Raw genomic sequence first — 13421 nt, 5'->3', positions numbered from 1 at the left:
TTGACAGGACGGGTTGGAAGCGGCCAATTCCATTTTTTGCTTAACGTCTTCATTTTTCTGTCCGCAGCTTTTTTTTTTTTTCGCTGTACTTTGAATATTATCGTTTCTAATTTTACAAAAGCTGTTCAAAGTAACGTTTGTTGCGGCACGCACTGCATGCCGCACTGGACTTTCTGGTGTGGGACCATTTTTACAGGTTTCCAAGGCGACATCTCGCAGAACTGAAAAACCTATGGGGCTAGCCTGCCACCGGATTTGTATCTTGTAGGCCATCGTTTCACCCGCCACCGCTTCGGTGGTGGACAACGGCATGGCGCTACGGGGCTGGGACTGGTTCAAGTAAGCTGAGCAGTTCGGGTAAATAGGTGTAAGCCATTGGACACCGGATGAAACTTGTCACTGTCAAATTCTCTCCTGTTGCTGCAGGAAAGTGTGATAGATTTTTTATTAGGTCTTTCTCTTGGAAATGAAGTTCACAAACTTGCGCTACGTGTGAAAAATATGTAGCCACTTATTGCCGGTATATGGACACACTATTACATAATTCGCGTGTTATTAAGCAGTCCAGCACAGTACTGCATACTTCTGTCCGTTGTCCCTGCCCTGGTCAAATTCACTAAGACAGCCAGTCCTTTCACGTCAAATATTATTTAAGCGCTACCTGACCTTCTGGTCAAGCACGTGGGACATGAGTACGGCATTAACTTCAGTTTCTCACCATTGAATGCACGCTGGGTGTGAAATACTTCCGCGGGATGACTCTAATCCACGATTCATTTCTTGGAAGAAGGCAGCAGAGCAGGTAACAACACACAACATAAGAAGCACGCACAAACACAAGGACAACGCTTCATTCCTACTGGCATCCTTTGGAAACGCGAGAACACACACCTTGGGACCAGTGTCATAGTTCCTGCTACACCCAGGAACACAACACCGCCCCATGTTACGCCACGTCAAGTGTAGTCTTCAGCGCAACGCCATATCCTCGTTTCAAGCACCGGTGATGCTGATCACACTTCAATATTTTGCACGTACTGATATATGCAAACATGCATGCACGCGATTGAAAGCACACTTGAGAGTGGGAAAACAACCCAAAAATAACGTCAACGCGGAGCTGTGCAGCACCAAACCATGCGAAGGGAGTAGGCAGCGATGACTAAAAAGCTGATATTCAGTTGCTCAAACATTTTCGTTCGAACTTTATTCCGGGAACGTTCGGAGAAAGCCTTTATTGGCTCATACTGTCGTCGAACAAAGCTTTCCGGGCGAGCGGCGCACCTTATTGGTCGACAGAGAAGTGACATCACCAGCCACCAAAATCCAAGCGACCAACCAAAAGTCTCATTTTGTCTAGCGTTCCTGACATCTGCAATCCCACATTTGAACGCGCTCCAAGGAACGCCACGCGACAGGATCGATGGTGTACCGACCAAACGCCAACGGTGTTGGGAGAAAACATGGAGGAAGGAAACAACTTAGGAGAGGCCCTTGCCATTCTCAATGCATTGGTAAAAGTGTGGCGGAAGTGACGTCAAAATTTAGGGTTAGTTAAGTCGGGCCATTAGCAACGGCGACGCTGTTGCTATGATAACTCGGGCCACTAGCAACAGCGTTACTAAGGGCCCTAGGTACGTGAGCGTCGCGTAGAAAGGGTAAAGAAGGAGGAGAGACGTTGCAGCGTCCGGTCGCGGCGCGGCCGCGCCGGCTTCAAAAAAATGACGTCAGGGCCTCTCCTAAGCTTTCCTTCCTCCATGGGAGAAAAGGACAACCAGCGTGACGTAGACGGCTGGGAGAGGAGGATGTGAGCAGGCCTTGTAAAAGTCGAGGTGTTGGTTGAACGCGCTGTCTCGACCGCGCGGGGGCAGGTGAGACGCTCATTCATGAAGCGCCCAATGGAAGGACGTGACCCGGGGAGTTTTGTCTTTCCTTTTTTGTTTATGAGAGAGAGGGTTTAGTCATCTTAAAGTTGAAGGGGGCGCTGGACATCAGAACCAACCAATACGGTCGATGTTTTGTGGTGATTGGTTGTGACGGAATTTAGGGCTGGACCTAAGGGGGTTAAAACCAAGCCCGAGGGCACGGTCCGCGGCGTTCCGGGAGAGGTTTTGATGCTCTGCATCGCCGGCTATGCCGAGGTGGGAATATTTCCCTTTTTGCCGGTTCCACCTTACATCTCTGTCGTAAATGTTGTAAATATTTGCTGTGTGTATAAATATTCAGTTTTTTTTTCTTCTCGTCAACTCCTGCTCTCAAGTCTTCGCTCATACCGTCTCCGACGAGGCGTCTCTGGCGCAAGGAACTTCTGCTGCAACACGGTATACCGTCTCTGACGGCGCACCCCTGGTGCACAGGGCTAAAGAACCACCATTCGGAACTTCACTGTGATCAAGAAAAAAAGAAATCGACGCCTTTTTTGCTCGTCGACAGCTCGAACACAGGATGCCCAAGCTTCCAACATCCATTGAGGCCTTCGCCCAGGAGACAGCACGTCCGAGGCCAACAAACACCGCACCAAGCAAATGATTCTTAGAAGCTGGCAGAACTGCAACCTCGACCTGACAACACCCCTACTGACTATTCAAATGTGGTCACGAACCTGTCTTTCAGAAATCTAAGACCCACCGAAAGTTCAATTCTGGCTAAGGGACACAAATTTAATGTTCAGGCTCACAGACCTGCTCTCCCGAAAATTGTATCTGCTCTTCAAGATGGCCTCCAACAGCTGAAAGCAGGTCCTCGAGAAGAAGTCAGGCTCAAAACAGTCGGAGTGCTGAAAGCTTTGCATTCACGCCGAAAAGAAGAAAATCTACCACGGGATGAACGGCAGGCGCTCAAAGACCTCCAGAGAGACACGACCATCGTAATCCTCCCAGCGGACAAGGGCAATTACACAACAATCGTTCTGTACAGACAGGACTATGACCAGAAAATTTCTTCTCGACTCAAGAGTCAAAAATACGAAAAATTGAAGGGCCCCACAACAAGTAACCAGGCAAAGTTGAACAAAGTATTGAAAGAAGTTTTCAAAGATCTCCCAAACCACCTCTACCTCTACCTGCAAGCTCATGCACCAACGGATCGGCCCCAGCCTTCTACGGTCTGCGTCTGCACAAGTCCATACACCCGGCCACCACGCCCGATTGTCGACTTTCGTTTCTCCCTCCTCCGTTCGTTGTCGGAATACCTGCACAAGCTCATAACACCAATCACGGGGAAAACCGCGACCCACGTCCGACACGCCGGGCATTTCATCGAACCTTTGACGTGGTGTCTTTCACAAATGTCCCTGTAAAGCTCGCGTTGGCCGCCACTCGAGAAGCCCCTACAATGCGACGACACTCAGCGCACGAACCCTACTCAGTGTAGACGAGGTATGCCGCCTTCTGGAACTATGCTTATCAAACACATACTTCTCATCCAGAGGAGAATTTACAAACAAGTTAAGAGAACACCAATGGGTGCCTCCATCTCTGTCGCTATGGCGAATATATAACTATGCAGCACATCGAAGAACGAGCTCTCAACTCTTTCCGCCCGCCGCCGAAATTTTTTCTGAGATATGTTGATGACTGTTTCTCAATTATTAAGAAATCTGAAGACCAAAATTTCCCCTCTCATCTAAATTCCATACAACCAGAGATTGCGAGGCGCCCTGCCGTTTTTGGACGTTCTGGTGACCCGAGAAAACAACCGTCTGCGGATCTCCGTCTACCGAAAACCCACCCACACAGGGTAATATCTGCATTTCACTTCGGACCACCCGACAAGCCATAAAACTTCAGTTGTGAAGACCTTATTACAAAGAGTGCAAATACATTGCACCAAAGAACCCGCGACAAAGCAAACGAAAAACGCTTGATATTCAAGGAACTAGCCACGAACGGCTACCCAAAATATTTTATTCGGAAAATCATTCGCCTCCAAAAATGCAACGACAGGTCCGGGAAGAAAATGACCAACAGCAATCAACTGCATCTCAAAAGTACGTCACTATCCCCTATGTCCGAGGCGCCAGCGAAACCATCGCCCGTATACTAGGAAAAGAAGGAATTCGAGTGGAGCCTTCAAACACTTTGGGGATAGTGCTACCCTTCCCCTAAGATCGACCGTCAAGAGAAAGAGCCGAAGGCATTGTCTACAAAATTCCCTGCGCCGGCTGTGATGCTAGCTACATTGGCGAAACAAAAAACCTAAAAGAATATATTCGGCAACACAGAAACGATGTACGAAATTTTTCAAGAGAACGCAACCCCGTAGCTGAACATTCAGAAGATTCCGACCACAGAATAAATTTCGAGGAAACGTTCATCCTCGAGTCATGGCATATACAGTTGAACGCAAATAACATCAACCGGACAATAGGCAACCTGTCTTCGCTCCCTCCTGGCCACTTCACAGAAGAAAAGAAAAAAATCGCCAGCGAGCACCCCTGCACCTGCGGCACCCTGACTTGTCTTAACCCCCCCCCCCCCCCCTCCGTTCCTTCTCATTTCTTTCACACACATCTCATCCCCTTCTTCTCCCCCTCGACCATTCCTTTACTTTTAGCTGCACGCAGCCCCGTGTCATGCACCCTTGAAGAAGGAACCGAGTCAGCTCCGAAACGTCGGGTTTTGTAAAATAAAAAAAGTGTTGGTTGGAGAAAATTCAGGTTTCACTTAGTACAATGCTTACGCATTAATAATTCGTGGTCTCCTGTTAAATTGTCAGATGGGAGGGTTGAGCCTGCCATCTCAATACAGCGCGTTGCAGAATTACAGGCGCGGCGGAGAATGCTTCGCTCAGTCAGCTAAACCGTTGAATCCTCGCAGGTCGAATTTCGCACAGAATTCACATTTGGTCGGCAGTACTTTTTATTACAAAATTCGTTTGGGGTACTTGTCTGATTCAAACGGAAGTCGGATGTTGCTATCGTATGCGGCGGCGGCGAAGCAAAAAAAGCCGCTGCCCCAGGATGGATGGATGGATGGATGGATGGATGGATGGATGGATGGACGGACGGATGGATGGATGGATGGATGGATGGATGGATGGATGGATGGATGGGTGGATGGATGGATGGATGGATGGGTGGATGGATGGATGGACGGACGGACGGACGGACGGACGGACGGATGGATGGATGGATGGATGGATGGATGGATGGATGGATGGATGGATTAGGAGGTTTAGCGGAAAGAAGCATTCTACGGCGCGCATGTAATTGTGCAACGTACTGCACGTGTGGCGGTGGCGCTGCATGAGGGGCTGCATTTGGGGAGCCTCGATGCAAACGCCCTTTTTTAGGGTGGTGTCAGCCTTTGTAAGAGTCAATGCCGCCGCCCGCTAGATCGCCGCCAAAAACCAGTCGCCACTTTGACTCTCACGTCTCACAAGTCAGCTTCCCTGTGAGGCAGGAATTCATGCACAATAACGACAGAACCTGACTCAAGGATAATAGTTAAATGCAGTACATGCATCTACCACAGTCCACGCAGCTTCGGATGCAGTTCCCGTAGCACAGGCCATTGTGAGAGAAAAGGTTTTCGGGCATTCTTAACGAGGGACTAAAGGGGTGAGCACTGTCACCCTGGGGGTGAGGAAAGAAAATTTAGAATAGGGGACCCTAACAGGATAGGGTAATAGTGGGGTTGACAATGCGCACGCGCAGAATTGCGGCCCACTAAAAATGGATCGGGAGCTTCCGGAAGTGCAAGCTGGGTTTCGCAAGGGCAGAGGAACTAGAGACCAGATTGTCAATTGCTTCGTTGGATCATGGAAAAATCAAGAGAGTTCCAGAAACCCATCTACTTTTGCTTTATTGATTATGCGAAAGCATTTGACTGCATAGATCATAGCAGATTGTGGCAAGCTCTCCAAGAGATGGGAGTTCCAATTCACCTCATCTGTCTCCTCAGGAACCTGTATGGAGGGCAAGAGGCCACAGTCAGAACTGGGCATGGTCTTACTGATTAGTTTCCGATTGAGAAAGGAGTGAGACAAGGCTGCATACTGTCGCCCTGCCTATTTAACCTATATGCTGAGAGCATCACGAGGAAGGCCGGCCTGGACGAGTCTTCAGCTGGAGTGAAGATTGCTGGAAAACGTATCAACAACTTTAGATATGCGGGTGATACCACTTTAATGGCAGAAAGTGAAGTGGAACTCAAGAGATTTCTGATGCGTGTACAAGAAGAGAGTGAGAAGTTTGGGCTTAAACTGAACATTAAAAAGACAAAGATCATGGCGTCTTGCCCTATCAAGTCCTGGAGCATCAAGGGACAAGAAGTGGAAGCTGTGACAGATTTTCTCTTCTTGGGCTCCAAGATTACCCCGGAAGGAGACTGCAGCCATGAAATTAGGAGACGCCTGCTTCTGGGAAAGAGAGCCATGGCTAGCCTTGACCGCCTAGTAAAGAGCAGAGACATTAGTCTGCCAACCAAGATCCGTATAACTCGTGCTATGGTCTTTCCAGTTGTGATGTATGGATGCGAGACTTGGACTGTGAAGAAGGCTGACCGCCGAAGAATTGACGCGTTTGAATTGTGGTGCTGGCGGAGACTCTTGAGAGTTCCTTGGACTACCAGAAGATCAAATCAGTTGATATTGTCGACCATAAACCCTGACTGCTCATTGGAGGGTCAAATTATAAAGTTAAAGTTCAGCTACTTTGGTCATCTGATGAGAAGAAAGGAGTCGCTGGAGAAAGATTTGATGTTGGGAAAGGTTGAGGGTCAACGGAGAAGGGGCAGGCAGCGGACGCGATGGTTAGATGGCATCCTCGAGGCGCTGCAGATGAAGTTATGTGATGTTAGGAAGATAAGTTATGTGATGTTAGGAAGATAGTGAGAGACCGGAAAGCGTGGCGTGATATGGTCCAAAGGGTCACGAAGAGTCGGACACGACTCGAACGACTGAACTGAACTGAAATTTAGCGGCCACTGCCTGCCCGCACAGTGTGGCTGGCTCACCAAATCTGGCGGCCACTCGCGCCGCTCTTATTGGAGTTGGCACCACCCTAAAAAAGGGTGTTTGCATCGAGGCTCCCTAGCTGTATTTAGGGTACGCGAAGCGAGGCACCCTAACTTTATATCAAAGCGGTCGTCTGTATCGACGCCATCACGTTGCTCCGACTCGGGCAAGGCCTTGGCCCGGTTATGCTATGGGTGCTAGACGTTGCCGGTTTCGTACATATTTTCCTTGTCGCGACGGGAACGCTTTAAACCATGCCTGCTATGCGTAGTTTTCTCAAGCCGCGTTACCGCCGACAACAAGGCGAACGTTGAATGCATAGTCCTTTCCGCAGCCAGCCCAGCAGAAAAAAAAAAAAAAAATATGAGGGGATTTAAGCATTGCTTAAACTATAGTGGTAGGAGTGAAAGCTGTGAGGGTATCCTTTTAACACGGCCTTTTTAATCCGCGATTTCTTGACGTCATGATGACGTCATCAGCAAAATAAAAATTCTGCTTCACCGGGAATCGAACCTATACACTGTCCTTGGAACCCCCGCCGAGCGCTTTAGCCAACTGCACCACGCGCGGGATCTTGAGACGGACGTAATAATTCTTGTGTACCGTGAGAAAAATAGTTAAAAATTAATTCCTGTCTCCACTTGAAATCGAACCACCATCCCTTACATCCAAAAGCGGAACTGCGCCACGCCCGGGATAGTGAAACACACGTCATAATTCTCCTTGCCTACCGTATGGTGGCTACTATATTACTGCTACCATGACCTATGATAGCAGCGATGACAATGAAGCTGAGATTAGTGATAATGACAATCATGACATCAGCAATGATAATGACGCATTTAGTTGATAATGATAATGAGATCAAACGTGATGCACCGCGTGCATCAGCAATGCTTAGACTAGATTTCGCAATTCGCAGTGTAGATTTCACAGTGCTCTCGGAATTTTTTTTCTTTTATGTTAGGTTTGGGCCGGAAATTAAGGCACAGTATACTTTTCAGTCGACACCAGTCTATGTCACGTTTTGATATTTTTAAAGAAGTATAAAACCTAATTTTTGGGTTCGTGTTTATGAGGTAACCAGTTGTAATGGTGGGTACGACACTACTGTACATGAATCTCCACGTGACTTTCGGCTACGACCTCTGAATAATTCATAATCGAATTTCTTTTCTCACCTGTTTCTGTTCCAACTGCTGAGCGATGGCTGTGACGTCAAAGTCAAGTCTACGTGAGAGATGAAAAAACAGCAATTAATGATTTCCCTGTCGTTTGAATTCCCTACGACGCTAAAACCCACCTGCCTCAAAACAGGAATTCCAAGATGTGGGGATTCAGCGATTATATTGCTGTTTTTCATGCCGTGCGAGACAAAGACTAATTGTCCGACGTCCGGCCTCCGGCCGTGACGAAAATCGACACGGCATGACATAGCGCGAGCCGACGCAGCCCAACGCATCCCAGCCTTCCTCACGCGCACTGAAGGTACAAACTACTGTATATTGTGTCATAGTGTATATATTTCTTTTTATTTTTACCTACCGTGTCCTTTCTCACTATCGTTCACCTCTTTGATTTCATCTACCCCTTCCTCGCTATCCCTTTATTTCCGCCGCCCCAGTTCAGGTGCTTCAGATATCAGATAGCAGATACCGGGGCTGGCAAACATCTTTTCCTTCCTTTTGTATATATAATAAAATAACCACTAAAACAACAAATGATGCTAATCATCTTAAATTAGAATCAGATAAGCAGACCACTGAAATGTAAAAAAAGCTGACAAATTACACCTAGTTCCTACGTTGTCGTGCAGCGCTGTTGCAAGTTCCTGATAGAAAAAAAAAAAAAAATGTATTTGCTCAAAGCTTTGTTGGAAGGAATTTCATTCCTTCCAAAGCCATTTTTGCTACACTGCTTATCGATACATGTTCTGATAAAACACGCACCGTTTTCAGATTGCTTTCCAAAGCTAGAAGGTGACATGCCACAGAGATATGTAATTGACAAATTGCACACTAATTTTGATCTGTCATATCTGCAAGCTCAAAAACAATTAAGTACCAGGTTGCTGTTTAGCTTAATTCACTGCTGAATGACACCTCTCGCATTGATTTCGCGGACAAAAATGGACACCGAATATGCGCACCTATACAGCCGCTCACCTACCGCTGCACTTGGCGCACTATGTCAAAAAACAACAGCAATGACAATGGCTTACCTGAGAGGCGACGACCGATGTCAGATCGTTGACGCAGACATCGCAAATTTGCTCGGTACGCATGAATCGAACGTCCGACTTTTGCAGTTGAATGGTTTAATGTTGAGTCGACACTACCTCCGCTGCTGCAACAAAACCACGCCAATAAACTGAGAGACTTTACGCTCACTGCCCGAGTGCGCCGACGAGGACGTCAGAGCTCCTCAATCCAAAAGCTCTGGACGATGTCGGCGACGACGAGGTAAAAGACGAAAAGCCCGCCATCCCGCCACGAATCTGGAGACAGATTCAGACTCAACTATGGACATAATAGTCAACATTTAGGTACTTTAAAAAAACATGGCGTTCAATGCGTTTGGGGAAATCTAGGGACAAAATTTAAGCCGAAAAAAAAAAAAAAACTCTATTCATGGCGGGTTTTTACCCGCTATGCAGACAGCGACCGCGTGCGCGTTTCGGCCACTGTTGCGGAAAAGCTGCAAGAAGGCATTCAAGCGCAGCCCTGCGTCTATGATACCAAACGGATCGACTACAGAGGCGTTGAGAGAGAGAGAGAAAAAAAAAAAAAAATCTTGGGATGCAATCTGTCAGCAGTGCGGCCTGGTACAGCTGTGAGCTCTTCGCTGCAGTGCGTGTGACATGCCCATTTTAATGCAGTGCTCGAGGAGATGTAACGATGGTGTTGTTTCCCTTATCTGCAGTACATTCAGTGGAAGAATACCAGAAACTGCGAAGGAGGCTTCGCATAGAGTTGTGACCGGTACACGCCGGAATCGAAGGCAGTCTATTTGGTTACGCGGAACGTCAGCGGCTCAACAACCTGGGAATTTGCGAAATCGATGAAATTCTACAGTAACTGCGGCCGACCGAGAAAGTGATCGATCGTGACTGTGTAATCTCCAACTCTTCTGTAATCGTAGATGTACTTAATTATGATTAGTTTTCAGTAAAACACGAACGTACACAATCATTATCGTTCCGTACGTCCTTAGCCGTCGTTGAAGCGGTCTCAGGCCGTTGCTGGGCTGGAAGTCTCCGTGGCTGGGTGTAAATGCTTTGTGCCATTTGAACATTCGCAGTAAACACGTCGCATCATTGCCTTAATCACAACAGTAATTAATGCCTCAGCGGCCAGTTCCTCCCTGCAGGGAGGAACTCACCCTCCTGCCCAGTCGTCTAGCCTCCGCAAGCCAAATTTCTCTTCCTCCTCCGCGTTTGGCGGGAGGTGGGGCGTGGCACTCTGTGCTCTGAGTGCGCGAAAACGAAACGGGCGAGTTCCGGGCGAGTTAGCGCGCGCCGCTGCATTCATTGCATTCAGACCGGCCGTGACGAGGGAAAAGCGCGCAGCGAGCGGCGCGTACACCCATCCTTCACCCGTCAGTCAGCGAGACGGACCAATGGATGTCGTTGCTATCCGACGTCAGCCTAGCGGTCCGACGGGCCAGCGTATAAAACGGGGAAGCTGGCTTCCCGAAGGAGAGCATGAGAGCTTTGATTTGTATTTTTGCTGCTTTGCGGCGCGCGTATCGCTGTAGTATAGATTATCTCCGGTACATGATCGAAGCATTGGTCTCCTTTGCTTAAAAAGTCACACCCTGGACAGTGGCCATTTAAAGCAGTCGGAAAGGCATCTTGAGCCGCTCCAACTCACCCCACCCCCTCTCTCTTCCATGTTCCGCGGATATTCACCAGATGGTGCACCCACCGACGCGAAACCAGCTTCTTTTGGGTCGCCGATGCTGCAGCTGACGCCGATTTCGAAATAATTCTGATAGAATCAGGCAAGTACATCATCCAACATCCAAAAAACAGCGCGAACAAACGGGGACGAAAGAAAGAAACCACAGGAACAGCCGACTCTCAACTTCTGAGTTGAGAGTCAGCGCTTGTTCCTGTGGTTTCTTCCTTTCGTCCCCGTTTGTTCGCGCTGTTTTTTGGATGATGTATCACCAACTCGCCCGCTTAACTATCCTGTTGAACATCCTCCAAATTGGTATTGAAAGCTATCTGTGTGTCAAATTTCAGCACGAATAAGCGAGTGGCTTAATCGATACAAGCATTTAAGGTCCACATAAAGCATTGAAAAGGAAAAGCACAGCATCTGTCACACTTCCTCCGTGGCCCAGGTAGCACCTATACATATTAGAGCAATGTTGCATTTCTGTTTCAGCCGAACATTATTTTGATGTTAATGTCCTTTTTCTCTAAAGTTTTAGCAACGTTGCCTATAAAGATTGGTATAATGTTTCCATAAGCATTTTAACAACATAAATCTAATACGTATGTATGCAACATAAATGTAGCATTCGTGAAAATCTATGGCAACATTGCACGAGCATGTAGGCCCACCGCTCGTGATGGTACAGACTCACTTCTGAAAATGGCGAATGCATAATAAGCAAAACTTTCTAAAAAAATATTAGGGCTGTGCTTGCATTCTATGGTGGGCATCATCTCAAAGCTCTAGTTGCAAAGAAGTGTTATTAAAAAATAACGTGGTTACTTTAACATTTAGGAGACAGTATAGAAACAGCATTTGTTTGTAACTTTAAAACATGCTTTAAAATAATGTTTATAATGCAACATAAACATTGTATAACATTATAACATTAAGTCAACATTAGTAAAATGTTTCTTTTAGTGTTCTACTAATGTTATTTTTATGTCACAGAATGTTTGACAACATTCAGGCAACTAAACATTATTCTAATAATCAGTGCTACTTTGGGGACAGAGCTGCACAGCATCTCCCATCGCTCCTCTGCTTGGTCAAATCTGAACAGCCGATGCCCTTGGCTTCTGCTAAGCAAGTAAAGCTTTAGCTTTAAAAATCCTGTTCGTTAACGTACAGACAGTACCGACTGCAGCGTGTCTTCTCTCCAAACGAGAAATAGGTACCGATGAAAACCACATTGACGACACTAATGGCGAGCGAAGCGGCTTGAAGCAGACACCAATGAATGAATGGCACCTTTATTACAATTGGGAAGGAATTTGGCCCGCGGCCGCTGTTAAAGAAGAAACGAATTAAAAAAATTAAGGGGACACTTAAAAGGGTATGATGCGTATGGACGATGTTTTATCACTTCTTTAATTTTTTATATCTTTTCTTTCATACCCTGCCAGGCGATGACATCACTAGTAAGCTCAGACTTCGTTCTTTTTGTTTATTTCTTGCATCAGAGGTTTTCTATTCTGAGCATTTTGACACCTTTGAATGCTTATTTTCCAATGTTTCATTTGTGCAATTAGTGAATTGATCAATTACACAGTAAAATATTTTAATTAGCATCATCAAGCATTGTCTTCTTATTCTTAGCATTTTGAATCCCTTTTCCAAAGTTTCATTTTAAATAATCAAATAATTACAATGATTTTGTTAACTCCTCACGACCTATTCTACACTAATCAACAGTGATGAGTCATTTTGATGAAGCAAATTAATATCGCTACCATCATCCTTATCATATAAACGAACTGTCATTGTCAACGCTACTGCTATCATTATCACTAACTGTAGCGTCATCATCCCTACTGTCATTATTACTATAAATTCATCGTCATTGCTACTGTTACTACCTCGCACTAGACAAGAATTACGATTCATTTCTCACACTCACAGCGTGTGCTAAATAAAGAAAAAAAAAGCAGGCTCAGCTGCAGATCAGGTTTTAGTGGCTTGATTCCATATAATTTTTTTGTAGTGCAATACTTTGTCTTCCGACTGATTGAAGGTCAAACGTGTACGCAGTGCCTCATAACTCTGACCATACCGAAACCTTGGAAGCACATTATGCAGGGGATCATGATCAGGGGATGTCAAAGGCTTCAGATTCCAATTAGAGTATCAGCTTGCTCTCCGCTGACTACAATGTATTTATAATGCAGCAGCTGCATTTCAATGGAGGCGAAAAGCAAGGCACTAATATTTTGTGTGATGACAGTGCATGTTAAAGAACCCCGGGTGGCTGAAATGTCCGGAGCCCTCCACTATGCCATCCCTCATAGCCAAAGTCGCTTTTGGGCATTAAACACTCAAACCGAATTTCCCGCTAATAAAATAATGAAAACATTAGACTTCATTTCACCAAAGAACAAGTCAGGCTTTCGTAAAGGCTACTTGATAATAGGTTTCGGATGGTTTACAGGGTTTAGCATCCCAAAGTGACACAGGCTGTAAGGGGTACCATATTGGAGGGCTCCAGAAATTTTAACCACATTGGGTTCTTTAACGTGCACCGAC

The sequence above is a fragment of the Amblyomma maculatum genome, chromosome 1, assembly GCF_055883805.1.
Source record: "Amblyomma maculatum isolate TAMU_Amacu chromosome 1, ASM5588380v1, whole genome shotgun sequence".
NCBI lineage: Eukaryota > Metazoa > Arthropoda > Arachnida > Ixodida > Ixodidae > Amblyomma > Amblyomma maculatum.
The sequence above is the reverse complement of the archived record's forward strand: the minus strand, read 5'-3'. Positions refer to the sequence as shown.